The 21507-nt window shown below is 45.0% G+C and overlaps 2 protein-coding genes and 1 pseudogene across 5 annotated transcripts in view; 1 reads left to right on the top strand and 2 right to left on the bottom strand.

Moving 5' to 3' along the window:
* The window catches only part of RAB27A (RAB27A, member RAS oncogene family), an 88739-nt gene extending 83230 nt beyond the window's left edge, over positions 1-5509 (bottom strand). For 2 of the 3 annotated variants that reach the window (XM_050799808.1, XM_050799807.1), the window contains exon 1: positions 5383-5496. The gene's annotated coding sequence lies outside the window, so the exon portion shown is untranslated. Of the gene's footprint in view, positions 1-5382 lie in introns of all 3 variants that reach the window. The other variant, XM_050799802.1, reaches the window with a different exon arrangement.
* PIGB (phosphatidylinositol glycan anchor biosynthesis class B) overlaps positions 1-21507 on the top strand; it is a 210878-nt gene that overhangs the window by 138522 nt on the left and 50849 nt on the right. The window lies entirely within an intron of this gene.
* LOC126959968 (syncytin-1-like) lies at positions 19249-20887 on the bottom strand (annotated as a pseudogene). The gene has a single exon (XR_007727686.1). The product of XR_007727686.1 is annotated as a syncytin-1-like (transcript).

Consider the following 21507-nt stretch of genomic DNA (forward strand, 5'->3'; position numbering starts at 1 on the left):
ATGGCTACAGATGTGATTAAAGGTCAACATGAAAACATAAGCAATTTTTTTCATGACCTCTTAAGGGACGGGATTATGCAGCAGAACCACCACTGGTCCCAGAGTCCCATGTCTAGCTCTGCCACTAACTCTATGTGACTTTGACAAAGTGACTTAACCTCTCTGGAGTAAATTCCCTTAACTATAAAAGACTAGAGATAAATGAAATGCTCTCTAACTTCCTTCTAATTCTAATACTCCCTGGGTTTACAAATCCTCTCTTTTGGATACATGCACAATCACTAAGTCAGCCATGGCTCAATCATTCTTTGGACATTTTCACGATCGATGCAATTCCTATGCATAAACATAACCTCCAACTAGCGCTGCCAGACACAAAACAAGACACCCAGTTAAATATGCATTTTGGATAAAGAACAATTTTTTAGTAAAAGCATGTCCCAAATAATGCATAAGATATAGGAAACAATTATTCAGTGTTTATCTGCAATATTTAACTTTTTTTAGTTTGCTAAATCTGGCACCCCACCTCCATCCCCACATTAGAATCAAAACTCTAACTCCATACACATGGGAGGTTGGCTGACTAAAGCACTACATGGTAAACTTCTGTTTAAGGGCAACATATACAGAGGAAAAACAAACAAACAAAAAACAGGAAAGGAGGAACAAAACTTTCAGCATTCCTCTTGAGTAAGAGAGGCATCTAATTTTACTTGACACTAAATCAAATATGAGTGTTACTAGACCTCAATCATACAAGTACCTGCACAACCAGAGTGTCCAAACAGAGCTGAATGCTCTCTACTCCACACACCTTACCCTGTGAACACAGGTAAATGACAGACCCCTTATTTCTGCCTCCAGCTCAGGGCTCCTGTCTGCACTTAGCTTAAGGGAAACCAAATCATAAACTCAAACTTCCTGACCAAGAAGCAGAAGAACAAATACAGTCCAAGCAAAATCTGCATGCGGCATAAAAAGTGAAGGCTATAGAAAGGAAAAATTACTGTCTTCAAGAACCAATCTTGTTTTAGCAATTTCCCTTCGCAGGGGCCTGGCCAACATGGTGAACCCCCATTTCTACTGAATAAATAAATAAGAAATGAATTTCCATTTTCTTAAATTTCCAAAAAACTTCACTCTTTCTAAATCAGCACAAGAGGACAACACCCTGGAGATAGGCACTGAATGGCCCTGCCCAGTTTGCCCAGGATACAGACAGAGGGTTCCGGTCTGCCACCGTGGAAAGGACCGACAGCCTCACCTTTCTACTTATTTGAACTTCCCCTTTTTAAGGAAGATAAGACTATTATTTTTGGGAAAGTAGGACAGAAGATGAGAGACTTAGGAGATGCTGGTGTATCTATAGACATTGCTTCTCTTAGAAAAAAAAATGGATAGAATAGTAGGAAAGAAACAGCAGAACACTCTACAGACATACCAGCCTGAATGCACCTGTTCTCCTCTGATCTTGGAAGCTAAGCAGGGTTGGGCCTGGTTAGTACTTGGATGAGAGAAATGGCAGAATGATCCCTATTGCTCCGTCTTCCGTTCCCTTTTTCGTTAGTTCAGCACCTATCTTTTTGAGCGCTTAATATATGTCAGAAACCATTCTATGTGCTGTGGACATCACAGTGAGCAAGGCAGATTCCTGGCCATCATGGAGCTTGTCTTCTATCAGTGAAAGACAAATATCGTGTGTACGTGCTGGTTTGTGTATGACAGTATTATAAATACTCTAAAGAAAACAAGGCAAGGTAAGGGGGCAGAAAATGATGGGATGGGTGAGGGATACTATTTTAGATGCGGTGGTCAAAGAAGGCCTCTCTAGAAAAATGACTTTTCACCTGAGTGAAATAAATAAGAAAGCCACACAGATATCTGAGGGGAAGAGCATTCCAGGCAGAGGAAACAAGGGCAAAGGTCCTGAGGTATGGCTGCAGCAGAAGTCAGCAAAGGAAAGAGTGAGAGCAGATGAAGCCACACTCCATGCAAGGGCTGTAGAGACCATGGTGAGGACTCTGTCTCTTCTGAGATAAAAAGCCATTGGAGAGTTTCAAGCAGAGTGACATAATAGACCCTGGCTGCTGCCTTAAGAATAGAGTGTGCGGCAGTAAAGGGTGGAAGCAGGGAAGTCCTTTAGGAGGCTTTTGCAGTAATCCAGGACACAGTGATGATAGGAACTTGGTGGAAGCAGCAGAAGTGGTGGAAAATGCTTATCATCCTAGATGTATTCTTTTTGTTTGCTTGTTTGTTTGTTTGTTTTGAGATGCAGTCTCAGTCACCCAGACTGGGGTGCAATGGTACGATCTTGGCTCACTGCAACCTCCGCCTCCCAGGTTCAAGTGATTCTCCTGCCTCAGCCTCCCAGGTAGCTGGGATTACAGGCACCCATGACCATGCCCGGCTAATTTTTGTATTTTTAGTAGAGATGGGGTTTCACCATGTTGCCAGCCTGGTCTTGAACTCCTGACCTCAGATGATCCACCTGTCTTAGCCTCCCAAAGTGCTGGGATTACAGGCGTGAGCCACTGCGCCTGGTCAGATGTATTCTTAAAGTAGAATCAGTGAGATTTGCTGAGGAATTTTTTTTTTTCTTTTGAGATGGAGTCTTACTAGGTTGCCCAGGCTGGAGTGCAGTGGTACCATCTTGGCTCACCGCAACCTCTGCCTCCTTGGTTCAAGCGATTCTCCTGCCTCAGCCTCCTGCCTCAGCCTCCCAAGTAGCTGGGACTACAGGCATGTGCCACCATGCCCAGCTAATTTTTTGTATTTTAGTAGAGATGGGATTTCACCGTGTTAGCCAGGATGGTCTTGATCTCCTGACCTTGTGATCCGTCCACCTGTCTCCCAAAGTGCTGGGATTACAGGCGTGAGCCACCACACTCAGCCTGCTGAGGAATATAATGTGGGTTATAAGAGAAAGAATCAAGAATGATTTCAGGATGTTTGGTGTGAGCATCTGGAAGAGTGAAGTTGCCATTCACTAAGATGGAGAAGACTAGGGGAAAAGCAGCTTTGGGAGAGAAAACTCAAAAGTGTGGCTCCTAGAGATTGTTGTTCACTTCAAAACCCTTACATCTATTCTAGAACCAAAACAACAGAAATTGAGAAGATGACTTTAAATTTCATATGGAAGGCCAGGCACGGTGGCTCATGCCTGTGATCGCAGCACTTTGGGAGGCTGAGGCAGACAGATCACCTGAGATCGGGAGTCCGAGACCAGCCTGACCAACATGGAGAAACCCTGTCTCTACTAAAAATACAAAATTAGCTGGGCATGGTGGCACATGCCTGTAATCCCAGCTACTCAGGAGGCTGAGGCAGGAGAATCACTTGAACCTGGGAGGCGGAGGTTGCAGTGAGCCGAGATCGTGCCATTGCACTCCAACCTGCGAAATAATAGCAAAACGCCGTCTCAAAAAAAAAAAAAAAAATTCATATGGAAATTCAGGGAACTGGACAGTCAAAACATCTTGAAAAAGAACAAGGCTGAAGGACTCACATATCCTGATTTCAAAACACTATATAGCTACAATAATCAAGGTAGTATGATACTAGCTTGAGGACAGACATACAGATCAATGGAATAAAATTGACAGTTCAGAAAGAAACCTTTACATTCATGGTCAATTTATCTCAACAGAGGTGCCAAAACCATTCAAAGAGGAACAGTCTTTTAAACAAATGGTGCTGAAAGAACTGGATATCCACACACAAAGGTTGAAGTTAGACCTCCTACCTCACACCATATTTAAAAATTAACTTAAAATGGATCAAAGAATGAAATGTAAGAGGTAAAACTATAAAACTTTTAGAAGAAAACATAAGTATAAATCTCATGACCTTGAATTTGACAATGTTTTCTTAAATTTGACATCAAAAGCACAAACAACAAAAGGAAAAACAGGCTGGGTGTGGTGGCTCCAGCCTACAATCCCAGCACTTTGGGCTGATGCAGGTTGATCACTTGAGGTCAGGAGTTCGAGACCAGCCTAGCAAAACCCTATCTCTACTAAAAATACAAAAATTAGCCAAGCATGGTGGCGCATGCCTGTAATCCCAGCTACTCTAGAGTCTGAAGCAAAAGAATCACTTCAATCCAGGAAGCAGAGGTTGTTGTGAGCCAAGATCATGCCACTGCAGTCCAACCTGGGTGACAGAGTCAGACTCTGTCTCAAAAAAAAAAAGGAAAAATAGATTAAATATACTTCAATGAAATTAAAAATCAAAGCAGGTCATAGAAATTAAGGAAGGAGGGAAAAAAGCGAGGGAGGGAGGAAGAGAGAAGGGTACAAAGGAAGAAAAAAGTAGGAATGAAAACATAAAACAACATAAACCAACATCAAATACAGAAAATAATGATCCTCAGTCAAGTTCCTTCGGCATTATATTAACCTTTCTTCACTTCTAACCATCTGCAGAAACTGTTTTCCAGGTTGTATTTTCCCTCTAAAGCAAGTTTTTAAGAAGGCCGGGGGAAAAAAAAAAAAAAAGTAACAAGAACAGTGAGTGGAGAATCAACAAATTTAATTAGCAATGATTAGAGAAAACGTACATAGCGCAACTCTATAATCCCTCTACCCCCAACTCCAACATCTGACTGATCAACCAACCATAAAAAGTGATAATCCATCCGGAAGGAAAGAACAGCTGTTAGCTGCAGGCGTAAGGAAGAGGACCCAGTGGCAGAAGACCCTGAGGCCATGTAGGCCCAGGTGGCCAGCAGGAGCTAAAAGGCTGGGAAGGCTCCTCAGTCCAGGGCTCACAAAATTCGCTTCGCTTCAGGCCTGCCTTTGCTGAGCTGGTGATCTACTGGGACAGAGACAGGCTTTGGCAATAGTTACTAAAGCCTGTCATCACATCAGCCCACCACCAGTCCCGACGGCAGGGCCTGGCCGCCAGGTAGAGTTTGCTGTCTAACAGGAGAAGGGAGAGCCCCTCCCTCGCAGCCAGTCTGCAGTCCAGACCCTCACCAACGAGAGGGCAACCGGGTTAAACAGTTAAACTGAAAGCTAAAGAGGAAGGAATGAACTGGGGGGCGTGCGGGAGGTCGGGGACTTTCCTCCTTTCCCTCCAGGAAAGTTTCCTACCCCTGATGGGCACCCTCGCACCTGGATGCAACCCCGAGGCGACCTGAGACCCTGGCCGGACCCCGGACTGCACCTGACCAGCACCAGGCGGTTGTCATCACTGGGGTCTGCACTGAGGGCCTTGGAGAGAAGCCACTTTTCCGGCGGGCTCGGGTGCCAGGAGGCGAGGAGAAAGGGCGGCGCAGCCTCCGACCCCAGCCCCAGGACGGCCCCACGGGGACGCCTCGCTCGGTCCTCCCGGAGGGACCGAACCCGCCGCGAGCCTCCCGCTCCTCAGGCCCCTCACCTGGCTCGCCCCGCAGTCCTGTCCCCGCCCGGCTCGAGTCCCCGCGCGCCGCGTCCACCCGCCGCTGGCCTTTTTTGGGTTCTTGGCGGGTATTTTCCGCCTGGCCCCACATCACTTCCCGTAAAGGAGAGCGAGGTGGGGCGGGACCTTCTCTCCTCCACCTCCCGCCTCCTCCTGTCACCTCGGGAGCGGCCCCTGCCCGGTTGGCGGGGGTTGGGGGACTGTCGCGCTCTCCCCCGCCGCCGCGCCTCCCAGGGGTCCTCTGTGAGCCCCGAAAAGGCCCTGCTCGCCTCCTTTGTCCCAACACTAGTTTCCACTGCCCCGTTCTGGAAGGTGCTAGAAGATAAAGGGGTGTTTTCGTTTTGAGACACGGGGGTGACATTTACAAAGTGCACCAAGAACCAGTATGCGGCGAGGTGTCCTTTGGGGACTCTGCCCTATTCACCTCCCCCAAAAGCCATGTTCTAAAGGTGTTTTCCAGGGCATCAGATCGCGGTCGCCACCGTAGCAGCCGGAGGTGCCGGGCGAATGCACGCCGGCCCCGCCCGGGGTTCCCGAGTCCTCGCGGCTCCTGAGGCGGCTTCCCGGGCCCGGCCCTGCCGCCGGCTTCCCACCCCTGCGGCTCCTGGCTCAGGTCGGCCTGGACACGGCCTTTCCGGGGCAAGGGAAAGTCTGGGATTCCTGGAAATAACATGGGAGAAAAATAAGTAAAAATTTTCGCAGGAAAAACATCAATGTAATTCTGAGAGGAAATGGCAAACGGAGTCTCTGCTCACACTGTCTAATTCAAGAATATAAAACCACTGTAAATTTCTAAGAGTGTTAGAGCAATGAGTTTAAAAAGAAGGAAACTACAGGATGTTAAGGAACCGCCTCTGTCGGAAGAAACCTGCGTGCTTTTGCTGCCACCCAGTGGCTCTCTTTTCCCAGCGCCGACGGTGTTGCTCGGGCCTGCGGGATCGTGAACCTGCGACTGCGGAGGGGATCAGACCTCCTGGTTCCCACTCAGAGGCAGCCAAGGTCATCCACCTCAGTGGCCTGGAGGTGTGAACAGCAGGCCTTGGGCCTGCCCCTATGGAGTCTAAGGCAAAGGCCCTCTGAACCAAATGTTTCCACTTCTAAGTAGAGTAAAATGTTGAGAAGCCTTAGTCTGGCTTGTCTTCTGCCTTCTAAGCCGTCTTGCTGACTTGTGTCTACCTCCACCGCAAATTCCAGCTGTCCCAGGCCCACCTGGCCAACTCCATCACGTTTCCAATCTGTAGCTACTCACAATTTGCATTACAGTAGTTAGCTTGTCAGATGGGTCCAATTTACAAAAGCACGTATAGGATGAACCTTATGAAATTACCAATAGTCGGCAATTTCACACATTTGATATAACATTTCCAGGCAACCATAACACAGTAAACTCGGGTTTAGAGATAACAGATGTCATAACAGTGTCCCCCCCCCCCCCCCCCCCCCCCCCCCCCCCCCCCCCCCCCCCCCCCCCCCCCCCCCCCCCCCCCCCCCCCCCCCCCCCCCCCCCCCCCCCCCCTTGATAAGTTCAAGAGCTGTTCCCGTGTGAGAGAAGGGCCGTCAGACTGTTGGTGAGGTTAAGAGAAAAAGGCCGGGTGCGGCGGCTCACGCCTGTAATCCCAGCACTTTGGGCGCCCGAAGCGGGCGGATCACAAGGTTAGGAGATTGACACCATGCTGGCTAACACAGTGAAACCCCGTCACTACTAAAAATACCAAAAAATTATCCAGGTGTGGTGGCACGCGCCTGTAGTCCCAGCTACGTAGGAGGCTGAGGCAGGAGAATCGCTTGAACCGGGAGGTGGAGGTTGCAGTGAGCTGAGATGGCACTACTGCACTCCAGCCTGGGCGACAGAGAGAGACTCTGTCTGGAAAAAAAAAAGGGGGGGGGGGAAGGTAGCCCCATGTTCATGTCTAGAGGAATAGTCCTGGCAATCACTGGTCAGCTAAAATCTGGGAAGCCAATAATGCAGTAATTGCTAATGGCTGGTATGGTACAGGGAAAGCCCACCGTCAGCTTTCCCCACTCCTGCGGCCAGGCATGGCTCTCACCAGGAGTATACCAGACAGGAGATCAGAAAACCCAGGATGGCGCTATGGCCCATTCATCACCCATTCATTCACTCATTCATCAAGTCAGGCCCTGTATTAGTAAACAAGGTAAACTGGTCCCTGACCTCAGGACTTACTTGAGAGACCAGCGAATAAGTAGGCAACTCCAGTAGTGAGATAAGAGCCTCAGTAAAGGAAGTTAAAGAGTGTTATTGGAACACAGATAAATGACACCAAATCAAGAGAAAATGATGGATAAACTTAGAATGAATGAGGGCAAGGGGCAAAGGAGAAGAGAATTCCAGGAAAAGGGAGCAGAGGGAAGGCCTGGAAGCAAAAGATAGGATTCGACCCTGGAGCAACAGGAAGGGGTTCAGAAAAGCTGAAAGACTGAAACAATCAGAAAAGAATTTGGAGAAATAACAGAGGCCATGTGGTGAATAACCGTGCAATGATGATCATGATAATAACTAACATTTCTTGATCATTTACTCTGAGTCAGCCAATACGCTAATAGTTTTGACTACATCACCTCTTATGTGTCTTACAACTACTTTATGAAGTAGGTTCTATTCTTGCCTCTGTATTACAGATGAGGAAACTGAGTCCTAAAGCGATTAAGCAATCTGACCAAGATCATATAGCTAATAAGTGGCACAGCCAGGACTAAAACTTAGAACTGAAGTTTGTAATGGTTCTAAGACTAAGAATGGGTTTGAGAGGTCAATTAGCACTCTGTAATCCAAGTGAGGGATAATAGTGATCTGATTAAGGCAGTGGCCATAAGGATGGAGATGAATGGACATATTTGACATATTTAGGAGAATGAATCAAGAGGACTTGGATGTGGGGGTGTGAAAGCGAGGCAGGAGTCCATGGGGATGCCCAGTTTCTGGTTTGGGCAACAAGAAACCATTGAGCAATAGGAAGAAAACCTAGTTGCAACCGGGAGGAAGGGTGAAATAGGCCACAGTGATGAGTTTAGGACATTTCCATTTCGACACACTAGCAACAACAGAATATCCAAGTGAAGCCTGGATATTTAGTATGTAGTCAAATAGGCCTATCTGAAGCACTGAAAACGTGTGCTGTAGCTATTACCCAAAAGGTACTGGAAGGCATTAGAATCAATGAGCTAATCTAGAAAGTGAGCTGAGAGGACAATAGGCTTGTTACAGAACCCAGATGAACACCCAGCTTTTAAGGCATGAGCAACAGAAGTTCAAAAAGGAATCCAAAAAAACAGTATCCAGAGAGGTAGAAAGAAAACAAGGAGACTGTTATTACGGAAACTAAGTATACTGAACACATCTTGTGTGCCAGTTCAAAGTCATCTCTACGCCACTTCTTACTCCAGCCACAGAATCGATCACAGTATACCTCTTGCTTCCCACCCTGGGGCTTTTCGGACACTGCTACTTGCAACATGGAGAGTTTCACCTCCAGTTTTCCTAATAGAATTAAAGTTGGTGGAATCAGTAAGAATTCATGGATTTTAATATATAAATATATATATGTGTGTGTGTGTGTATGTATGTATTATCTAGTTCTGTCTGCTAAGAGGTCCTAGAAGCAATTATATCAAAGTAGCTATGAGTACACTTAGCACTTGGATCTTGATTTCTTTTTTCTTTTTTTTTTTTTTTTTTTGAGATGGAGTCTCGCTCTGCCGCCCAGGCTGGAGTGCAGTGGCCGGATCTCAGCTCACTGCAAGCTCCGCCTCCCGGGTTCCTGCCATTCTCCTGCCTCAGCCTCCCAGGTAGCTGGGACTACAGGCGCACACCACTTCGCCCGGCTAGTTTTTTGTACTTTTTAGTAGAGACGGGGTTTTACCGTGTTAGCCAGGATGGTCTCGATCTCCTGACCTCGTGATCCACCCATCTCGGCCTCCCAAAGTGCTGGGATTACAGGCTTGGGATCTTGATTTCTTAATATCCCTTTCCAACAAAAGGAACCAATTACATGATATTATATATAGAAAATCCTAAATAATAAAAAAACTATTAGAGCTAATAAATGAAATAAGCAAAGATGCAAAAGACTAGATCAACACATAAAAATTAGTTGCATTTCAACACATTAGAAATGAACAATTGAAAAGGAAACTTTAAAAGTTCCATTTACAATAATATTAAAAAGAATAAAACACTTAGGCATAAATTTAACCAAGAAGGTGGAGGATTTATACATTGAAAACCACAAACCACTACTGAAAAAAATTAAAGAAAATCTAAATAAATGAAAAGACATGGCTGGGCGCAGTGGCTCACGCCTGTAATCCCAGCACTTTGGGAGGCTGAGGCAGGTGGATTACCTGAGGTCAGGAGTTTGAGACCAGCCTGGCCAACTTGACAAAACCCCGTCTCTACTAAAAATACAAAAATTAGCTGGGCGTTGTGGTGGGCACCTGTAATCCCAGCTACTCAGGAGACTGAGGCAGGAGAATTGCTTGAAGCCGGGAGGTGGAAGTTGCAGTGAGCCCAGATCGCACCACTGCATTCCAGCTTGGGTGATGAGTGAAACTCCTTCTCAAATTAAAAAAAAAAAAAAAAAGAAAATACATTTAATGTTCACGGATTCAAACACATAATATTGTGAAGATGGCTATATTCCCCCAGATAGAGCTACAGATTCAGCAACATTTTTGAAGAAATGGAAAAGTATACGCTAAAATGCATATGAAATTACAAAGGACCCAAAAATTTAAAAAGCTCATGCTTCCTGATTTCAAAACTTACTACAAAGGTACAGTAATTAAAAAAAAAAAAAAACTTATGGTATTGATGTAAAGACATATAGAGGAGGGGAATAGACTTGAGAGTCTAGAAATAAAAGTATGCATCTATAGTCAAGATCATTCAATGGAGAAAGAAGTGGCCCCAGCAAGTGGTACTGGGAGAACTAGATATCTACATACAAAAGAATGAAACTGAGGCCTGGCGTGGTAGCTCACGTCTGTAATTTCAACACTTTGGGAGGCCATCGTGGGTAGATCACTTGAGCTCAGAAATTCCAGACCCAACTGGGCAACATGGTAAAACCCTGTCTCTACTAAAAATAGAAAAATTAGCCAGACATGGTGGCTTGCGCCTGTAGTCCCAGCTACTCAGGAAGCTGAGGTGGGAGGCTCGCTTGAGCCCAGGAGGTTGCAGTGAGCCGAGATCCCTCCACAACACACCAGCCTGGGTGACAGAGCAAGACCCTGTCTCTGGAAAAAAAAGAAAAAGAAAAAAAAAGAAGAACAATAAGAAATTGGACTCTTACCAATATCACATACAAAATTACATGATATACAAAAATTAACTCAAAATGAATCAAATAGCTGAATATAAGAACTAAAACTCTAAAACTTTTAGAGGAAAACATAGGCACAAATCTTTATGACCCTGGATTTAGCAATGATATTTTTTAGGTTTGACACCAAAAACACAAGCAACAGAAGAAAAGAGTAGATTAATTAGACTTCACCAAATTTTTTGTAAATGGTGCATAAAACACGCTATCAACAGAGTGAAAACACAACCTACAGAATGAGAGAAAATATTTGCAAATCATATATATCTGATAAAATTATAGTATCAGAATATATAAAGAGCTGTAACTACTCGACAACAAAAAGACATAACCCAATTAAAAAATGGGCATATGAATATAATTGGATATACATTTCTCCAAAGAAGACATAAAAATGGCCAACATCAAATGGAAAGATGTTTAATGTCATTAGTCGTTAAGAAAATGTGAATCAAAACCACAATGAGCTGCCACTTCAAACTCACTAGGTTGGAAAGAAAGAAAGAGCAAGAGAAAGAGAAAGAAGGAGAAGGAAAGGGAGGGAGGAAAGAAGGGTGATTTGACAAGGACATGGAGAAACTGGGAATGTAAAATAGTACAGTCACTTTGGAAAACAGTTTGATGAGTCTTCAAAAAGTTAAACAGATGACCTAGCAAGCCTATTCCTAGAACTATGCCTAAAAAAACTGAAAACAGGCATCCAAACACATATTTAATACTTGTACATAAGTGTTCATAGCAGCATTATTTACAACAGCCCAGAACTGGAGACAAATGGCATCAAAGAATGAATAAACAGAATGTGGCACATCCATATAATGGAATTGTATTCAGCCGTAAAGAGGAATAAAGTATTGATACATGTTACAACATGGATGAACTTCAAAAACATTACACTAAGTGAAAGAAGTCAAATACAGAAGGCCACATATTGTATAATTCTACTTACATGAAACATCCAGAGCAGGTAAATCCGTAAAGATGGAAAGCAGACAAGTGGTTTCCAGAGGCTGGGGAGAGGGAGAACTGAGGTGTTCACTGTTAATTGCACACGAGGTTTCCTTCTGGGGTGATGAAAATGTCTTAGAACTAGATAGATGTACAAAATGTCACAGAATTGTACATTTTAAAATGACCAAGATTAATGTTTTGTGATGCAGATTTTGCTTCAATTTTTTTTTTTTTTTTAAAGAAACCAATACTTTTTTTTTTTTTTTTTTTTTTTTTTTTGAGACAGAGTTTCGCTCTTTCACCCAGGCTAGAGTGCAGTGGTGTGATCTCAGCTCACTGCAACCTCCGCCTTCCGGTTTCAAGCAATTCTCCTGCCTCAGCCTCCCAAGTAGCTGGGACTACAGGCCCCCGCCACCATGCCCGGTTGATTTTTGTATTTTTAGTAGAGACGGAGATTCACCACGTTGGCCAGGTTGGTCTCAAACTCCTGGCCTTATGATCCGCCCGCCTTAGCCTCCCAAAGTGCTGAAATTACAGGTGTGAGCCACTGCGCCTGGTCCCAGTACTTCTTGATTCAAAACTTGGTCTGGGGCCTGACGTGGTGGCTCACACCTGTAGACCCAGCACTTTGGGAGGCCGAGGCGGGCAGTTAGGAGTTCCAGACCAGCCTGGCCAACAGGGTGAAAACCCGTCTCTACTAAAAATACAAAAATTAGCTGGGCGTGGTGGCACACGCCTGTGGTCCCAGCTACTCAGGAGGCTAAGGCCTGAGAATCACTTGAACCTGAGAGGCAGAGGCTCCAGTGAGCCTAGATGCCTAGATCGTGCCACTGTACTCCAGCTTGGGTGATAGAGCGAAACTCCATCTCAAAAACAAAGAAACAAAGAAAAACAAAACTTGGTCTGGGAAGGAAAAAGATGAGTCAGAAAGTGAAAGAGTGCTCAGAAAATGACAGTGACATGCAAAGGACACAGGATCCATCCTGAGGGAGGACTATTCCTCAGTTAAAGGCTTATTTATTTTTAATGAGACTGTAATTTTCCTTTTAAGCTACATTAGCAAAATTTGTTTTTCGAAAACAGCTACTGTGAATGTCAAAGTATATTATTAAGTATTTTATACCTAATTGTAAACTTTTTTTCCCAAAAGTCCTGCTTTACATTTGTTAAATGGAGCACAACTTTTGGATAATGTTTAAAAATTAATTTCTATACTTGAAACATTTATTTAAAAAGAAAAAAAAAAGGGACACAGGAACCAGCTTGAAGGGGTTCCCACTAGCCAAATCTGGGTCAATTTGAACATCAAAATTAATAGTGTTTGTCAGGGCTGGCTTTGTGGGCCTGTAGAATCACACAAGGCTTGGCACGTAGAATTTTAATAATGTACAGTCATTGCCTTAAAACCCTTTATCATTTTACCTTTGAATTTGTGGTTTCTAAGTGAAGTCTGATGGCACAATGGAGCATTCTGAGAACCTGGAGCCTCTGATGACACATGGGTCTGAGGCCTGCTGCTGCCCACTCCCTAACCCCGGTCCTGTGGTCCCTGCCCAGCTTTGCATTCCCTGCCTTGCTTCAGAGCAGTGACTGGGTCACCTTGGCTGGGGGAGGCCCGTGTTTTGTCATCACCTTTCACCCTGGCAGAAGCCTAGGCATGGATAGGAACAGGAGAGTTCAGGGTTGGGCCCATATCCCAGGGCACTGTCAACCTAAAAAAAGGACATCAGGAAAAAAAACTTCATAATATAATTATTTTATCTGGGAGTAAGCAAAAAGGATTATAACCTGGGATGCACAGTTACAGCAAGCCACAAACGCATCCAAAGAGGGGAGGGTAAAGAGAAGCCTTTATCAGTAACACAGAGACGTTCATGTAAGCTGCTTAGAAACAGTTTATTGATACCAGAGGTTCAAAGCCAGAGTCGGTAGCAGCGAATGGCTTCACTGGTAGAGAAGCCATTATCAGGCAAGTCTTCTTTTGAGATTATCTTATCTGAATAGATGCAGTCCTAAAAAATGTCTAGTGAGAAATCATGTCAAAGAAATATGTGCATGTGTGTGAAACATGCAAGAAAGCATAAGATGCATGAAGGGCATGAGAGAATTTCTTGTGGGTTATTGCCTGGAAACAGCTTTTAGCTTTAGACATGCAAGCATGAGCTCTCTCCTTTGTGCTCTCCTATCTCCAATTTGTCTGGGTCTGAGTAGAGTGGACTTTATCCTGTATCTGCAACTTTCATAGCACCATGGGGTGATCAAGAAGGCAGTTGTCCCCTCCCTAATCTGACAGTAACACAGCACATTCTGCAGGCCATTGAGCTAGGGCCTCTTACCAGTGCCATCCAACAATCGAGAACAAACCAGCGTGGAGGATACAGTTCCCTGGGCATTGTCCATTTGCATCGACTGGAACAGCAGTTTATGAGAAGAGGAAATTGGCTTCCTTGTCCGCACCCAGGCCCTGCATTTTCATTTGTGCTGAGCCCCACAAATTACGCAGCCAGCCCTGATAGTAGTAATGAATTGTAACCCACGAAATAGGAATCCATGAATCATGCTACTACATCATTTCTGTATGTTTCTATCAAATTGAATCTATCAAATAATAAAAAAACCATCAACAAACCCAATTTAAGGGACATTCTACAAAACAGCAGGCCAGTATGCTTAAAAAATGTCACTTGTGACCAGGCGCGGTGGCTGACGCCTGTAATCCCAGCACTTTGGGAGGCTGAGGCGGGCAGATCATGAGGTCAGGAGATTGAGACCATCCTGGCTAACAGGGTGAAACCCCGCCTCTACTTAAAAAAATACAAAAAATTAGCCGGGCATGGTGGCGGATGCCTATAGTCCCAGCTACTTGGGAGGCTGAGGCAGGAGAATGGCGTGAACCTGGGAGGTGGAGCTTGCTGTGAGCCGAGATTGCACCACTGCACTCCAGCCTGGGCGACAGAGCAAGACTCCATCTCAAAAAAAAAAAAAAATGTCAGTTGTGGACCAGCCACAGTGGCTCATGCCTGTAATCCCAACACTCTGGGAGGCCAAGGTGGGTGGATCACCTGAGGTCAGCAGTTCAAGACCAGCCTGACCAACATGGCAAAACCCCATCTCTACTAAAAATACAAAAATTATCCGGGCATGGTGGCTCACACCTGTAATCCCAGCTACTCGGAAGGCTGAGGCAGGAGAATTGCTCCAACCTAGGAGGCAGAGGTTGCAGTGAGCCAAGATCACACCACTGCACTCCAGCCTGAGTGACAGAGTGAGACTCTCTCTCTTAAAAAAAAAAAAAAAAAAAAAGTCAGTCGTGAAAGGGAGTGACTGAGCAACTGGCTCCAGAATAAAGGAAACAAGAGACATGACAACTAAATTCAAATATGATTCTGGATTAGTTCTGGGACCAGAAAAAAACAAGTTTGTCTTGTTCTAAAGGATATTAATGGAACTTGGGAGAATTTGGATGATATACGAAGTTAGATAATAATGTTATATCAATCCTAATTTCTTGATCATTATATTGTGATTATGAAAGAGAGCATCTTTGCATTTAGGAATGAAATATTCAGGAATAAAAGGGCATCCTGCATATGACTTACTCTCAAAGGATTCAGGAAAATTATAATATACTTGCGTGTGTGTATATATAAGTACATATACACTGTCATGGGAAGCAAGTCGGGAGTACAACCAGGGTGTCTGGACCCAGAGAGATCTGTGGTGATAGCTAAGAGATATGGTATTCTGAAAGGAAAGATAAAAGGGGTGTTTCTTGGCTGGGCCCAGTGTTTCACACCCGTAATTCCAGCACTTTGGGAGGCCGAGGTGGGCGGATCACCCGAGGTCAGGAGTTCGAGACCAGCCTGACCAACATAGAGAAACCCCGTCTCTACTAAAAACAGAAAATTATCCAGGCATGGTGGTGCATGCCTGTAATCCCAGCTACTCAGGAGGCTGAGGCAGGAGAATCACTTGAACCCGGGAGGTGGAGGTTGTGGTGAGCCGAGAATGTGCCATTGCACTCCAGTCTGGGCAACAAGAGAGAAACTCTGTTACAAAAAAAAAAAATGGGGTGGTGTTTCTTGACTTACATATATTTTTCAAAAAGACAGAGGGCAAGGGCAAGATGGGTAGGGAATCAAGAACTACTGGATAGAAGGCTGATGTCAGTCTCTACAATGCAAATCATGGTCCCTCACCAGTTTACTGATCTAAGTCATTTCATAGACTTCGTAGACTTAGAGCCCAATGATTTAAATAGCCGTATCCACCCCTGGGAAAGGACTCTTCAATGCCACAAAAATATGCAATGATCATTCTCTTGCTCCTTTTCTCAAGACACCCAAAGCCATTAACCAGACAAATGTGCACTGGGGAAAGAAAAATACTCAGACTTTGATGGCCACTGGATACAGGCCTTAAGTTGACACTGGTACAAGCAGACTAGAAAATGCCACCATGACCTTTCAGTTAAGGGTGGGAGTTCAAGAAGGTTAAAGGATGAATGCAGCTTTGGACCAAACTAATCTAATAGGACCCACTTTGCAGGATTTTTTTCTCCCAGTCTTTAAGTGGGACAGATATAAACTCAGTAGTTGGCATGTGAGAGACCTCACACCGACCTTGTTGTAAAAGCCTTTATGGTAGAAAGTGCCAACTGAAAGCCCCCGAATCTGCCTTACCTGGCTAAGACAGTAAATTAGAAGCAATTCATAGGCCAGGCGTGGTGGCTCACACCTGTAATTCCAGCACTTTGGGAGACTGAGGCTGGAGGATAGCTTGAGCCCTGGAGTTTCAAACCAGCCTGGGCAACATAGTGAGACCCCATCTCTATAAAAAAGTTTTAAAAACTAGCTGGATGTGGTGGCACATGCTTATAATCCCAGTTACTTGGGAGGTTGAGAGTGGTGGATCAATTGAGTCTGAGGTCAAATCTGCAATGAGCTGTGATTGTGCCACTGCACTCCAGCCTGGGGAACAGAGAAAGAAAGTAAAATAAAGAGAGAAAGAAAAAAAGAGAGGAAGAGAGAAAGAAAGAAAGAAAAGGAGAGAGAGAGAAGGGGAGGTGAGCGGAGGGGAGGGAAGGATTGTAGACATTAATGTAACCTTCAAAGATTTGAAGATCTGGCCGGGCGCGGTGGCTCAAGCCTGTAATCCCAGCACTTTGGGAGGCCCAGACGGGCGGATCACGAGGTCAGGAGATCGAGACCATCCTGGCTAACACGGTGAAACCCCGTCTCTACTAAAAAATACAAAAAACTAGCCGGGCGAGGTGGCGGGCGCCTGTAGTCCCAGCTACTCAGGAGGCTGAGACAGGAGAATGGCCCGAACCCGGGAGGCGGAGCTTGCAGTGAGCTGAGATCCCGCCACTGCACTCCAGCCTGGGCGACAGAGCGAGACTCCGTCTCAAAAAAAAAAAAAAAAAAAAAGATTTGAAGATCTAGAGATAGGGGACTCTATATCCCCATTCAATTCCCTCCGCTCCCTGTAAAAACCAGATAGAAAAAGTCTGGAGATGGTGGTCGGGCACGGTGGCTCAAGCCTGTAATCCCAGCACTTTGGGAGGCCGAGACGGGCGGATCACGAGGTCAGCAGATCGAGACCATCCTGGCGAACACGGTGAAACCCCGTCTCTACTAAAAAATACAAAAAACTAGCCAGGCGAGGCGGCGGGCGCCTGTAGTCCCAGCTACTCGGGAGGCTGAGGCAGGAGAATGGCGTAAACCCGGGGGGCGGAGCTTGCAGTGAGCTGAGATCCGGCCACTGCACTCTAGCCCAGGCGACAGAGCCAGACTCCGTCTCAAAAAAAAAAAAAAAAAAAAAAAAAGAAAAAGTCTGGAGATGGATGGTGGTGATAATTGCACAACAGTGTGAAAGTACTTAATGTTACTGAACCGTATACTTTAAAACAGTAAATTTTAAGTATATGTTATGACAATTTAAAAAATAGATGGATTGTAGAGTACCACAAGAGCAAAAAACACTGAACTGCCTTAACTGCAGTTGCTAGTTTGAATGCAGTATCTTATTTTAATGACAGCTTTGAGATATAACTCACACACAATAAAGTTCACCCCTTAAAAGTGTACAATTCAGCGGTTTGCACGCAGTATCTTCATGACAGCTTTGAGATATAATGCACACACAATAAAGTTCACCCTTTAAAAGTGTACGATTCGGTGGTTTTTAATATATTCACAAAGTTATACATTGATCACCACTATCTACTTTCAGAACGTTTTCATCACCCTAAAAATCTTTTTCTTTTGAGATGGAGTCTCACTGTTTCCCAGGCTGGAGTGCAGCGGCACGATCTCGGCTCACTGCATCCTCCAGCCCCCTGGGTTCAAGCAATTCTCCTTCCTCAAACTCTTTAGTAGCTGGGACTACAGGCGTGTGCCAACACACCTGGCTAATTTTTGTATTTTTAGTAGAGACAGGGTTTCACCGTGTTGGCCAGGCTGGTCTCAAACTCCTGACCTCATGTGATCTGCCCACCTCGGCCTCCCAAAGTGCTGGGATTACAGACATGAGCCACCATGCCCAGTTCATCACCCTAAAAATAATCTCCACGGCCGGGCACAGTGGCCTAGCCAATATGGTGAACCCCTGTCTCTACCAAAAATACAAAAATTAGCTGAGTGTGGTAGTTTGTGCCTGTGATCCCAGTTATTCGGGAGGCTAAGGCAGGAGAATCGCTTGAACCTGGGAGGCAAAGTTTGCAGTGAATTGAGATCACACCACTGCACTCCAGCCTGGGTGACAGAGCCAGACTCTGTCTCAAAAAAAAAAAAAAAAAAAAATCATCTCCACTAGTAATGATTCTCCATCCCCCCTTCAATCAACCCCTATCAGCCACTAATTTACTTTCTGTCTCTAGACATTTACCTGTTCTAGACATGTCATACAAATGAAAACATACCAATAGGTGCCATCTTGTGCATGGCTTATTTCATAATGTATTCTAATTTTTTCTATGTTATAACACATATTTTTTCTCATTTTGGCTGAATAATATTCCTTTATACGGATATACCACTTATTTATCCATTCATCAGTTAATGGACGCTTGGGTTGTTTCCATTTTTTGGCTATTATGAATAATGCAATGAACACTCATTTACTAGCTTTAGTGTGAACATATATTTTCTGTTTTGCCTGTTTTTTTGTTTGTTTGTTTTTGCAGTTGCAAGATTTAATAGAGTGAAAACAGAGCTCCCATACAAAGGGAAGGGACCCAAAGAGGATAGCCGTTGCCAGCTCGAATGCCTGGGTTTATATCCTGATCATTGTCCCTCCCACTGTGCTCTCAGGTGATAGATGATTGGCTATTTGTTTTCCTCCTGTTTTTGCCTAATTAGCATTTTAGTGAGCTCTTTTTACTACCTGATTGGTCTGGTGTGAGCTAAGTTGCAAGCCCCATGCTTAAAGGTAGATGTGGTCACCTTCCCAGCTAGGCTTAGGGATTCTTAGTCGGCCTAGGAAATCCAGCTAGTCCTGTCTCTCAGTTCCCCTCTCAACAGGAAAACCCAAGTGCTGCTGGGGAGGTTGGCTGACGACCGCTCTAACTGCTTCCTGCCGAATTGGAGCATAGTAGGGGTTGTGCAGTTGAGATTTCCTCAGTAGGGGTGACTCTGACGTCATTAACATCGGAGCATGGGCTAGCAGGCCGGTCCAGGGGTCCGCAGTAGACCTTAGTCATGGACTGCATCTGGGTATCCATTTGAAGAACCATTTGTAGCTTTACAGCTTCGATTCTGGAAGAGAAGAACTGAACAAGAAGGTTAAAGATACAGGGTCCAAAGAGGAGAAACAATATTATAGCCGCTAGAGGTCCTAAGAAGGGGAGAATCCAGGGTATCCATTGGCTGAGGAGGCCCCAGGGTCTGGTGTTTTAAAGCTCCTCTGCTCTACGTTGTATTCAGTCTTGAATCTCTTTAACTTTCTTGGTGACAATTCTGGATTGATTAACGTAATAACAGCATTCTTCCCCTAAAAACAAACAGGTTCCCGCTCTTTCGGCAGTTAGTAAAGTCTAAAGCTCTTCGATTTTGAAGGACTACTGCTGCAAGGAAGTCAAGTTGATCTTGCAAGGTGACCAGGGAGTTGGCGACCCGTTCCATGTCACCATTTAGTTCTTGAGATAGTTTGTAGTAGAACTGAGCAGAGGTTGTGATACCGCCAATGCCAGTACCTAGTCTGCCTAGCACTCCTGCTCTGATAACAAAAGGAAGAATGGGTACTCTTTTGTTGCAGGGCTCAGGTACGACATAATTGTATAAATCTTGTTCAGTGTAGATAGTCATGGGGGCACTAAGAATGAGAGGAAGCACATAAATTCTGAAGAGCCATTCAAACAATGATAGGCTGAGGTACCACAGACAAAAAATATTCCTGAGGGTAGGCAGACTATTCGTGTGGGAGGAGTTACCCACGTGATGCATTGGGAGTTGGTTGTGTCTATAGTATTGCTAAATTTTACACAGGTGAGGTTTGAGGTATGGGTTATTTCCAGATTGGAAACAAGAGGTCCTACTAAAACGGAAGTGGAGTTTATTTCTGTGCTGAAGTTGTTCCATTGTTCAGGTACAGGGATTGAAATGTATGGCCTGAAGTGCAGGGGGAGGCACATCCAACAGTTAGTAGGGTTTTGGGCTGAGACCTCATGAAGCCCAGTGAGGGTGGTATTAAATAGGCTTATCAGGCGAGTATGGGTACGGAGGGTTTCATGTAGTTTTGAGAGATCTAGTCCTTTGTAGGGGCTAGGCGTGCTATGTACCCAGGTCAGTTGGGAGATTACTTCCTTTACGTGTGTTCTTTCTTGCCTGATCTTGAACTTCACCCCCATCAGACATACCGGTATGGGTGAAGTAAGTCCAACAGACAGTGGCTCCAAGTCCTCCAGGACAACTAGGATTAATCATTTTCCCTGTCCAATAATGAGTATTTGCATGCATGCAAAGAGTGGCAGAGTTACAGCAGTTGCAGGGCATATGGCTGTGGGTGGTGAAAGTGGGGTTTCCCTTAGATAAACTCCTATATGATGGGGCATCAATATTTCTGGGAAACCACATTCTCCATAGAAACTCTTGGTGAGGGGAGCTACTGGTCGTACAGCAGCATGGAGGGGGTGCAGTGAGAGTGAAAGGGGGTAAGAGAACAGTAAAGAGAAAAATATAAGGGAGGGCCATGGGGATTTGCGATTTTAGTTACTTTCCTCATGCTTGTTGCTTGAAGAGCAGGCGCAGATCCTCTAGAGGTTCACAGGAATAGCTAGTGTTGTCTCCTGGATTTTCAGGTTCCTTTGGCAGTATCCAGGGTTTGACTCAAGTCTGATGTATCCAAGACTCCACTCCAACCAGTTTAACCGCAGTTGGGGTAGATAAAATGACTGGGTACGGTCCTTCCCAGGATGTATCTAGGGATCGGGAATTAGAGGGAGGGGACTTGACTAATACCATGTCACCAGGGTGGAATAATTCTTTTCCCTCTTCTTGGGGACAGGCTCCTTGTAATGTTTTAAGAACTTGATATTTGGCTAAGGAGGTGATGTCTGCAACTAAGTTGGCCGTCTCTCGGTCAAGCACAAAGTCATTGGTTAGGAAGGGCCGGCCATACAGCATTTCGTATGGGCTAAGTCCTGCTTTTTGGGGAGAGTTTCGGATTCCTAGTAAGGCTATAAGCAACAGAGCAGGCCATGCAAGGTGGATTTCCTGGGTTAGCTTTTTCAGATGTCATTTGAGTGTTTCGTTTATCTTCTCAACCTTCCCTGAGGATTGTGACCTCCAGGCGCGGTGTAAGTGATATTGTA

Source organism: Macaca thibetana, chromosome 7 (genome assembly GCF_024542745.1).
Source record: "Macaca thibetana thibetana isolate TM-01 chromosome 7, ASM2454274v1, whole genome shotgun sequence".
Classification (NCBI taxonomy): Eukaryota; Metazoa; Chordata; class Mammalia; order Primates; family Cercopithecidae; genus Macaca; species Macaca thibetana.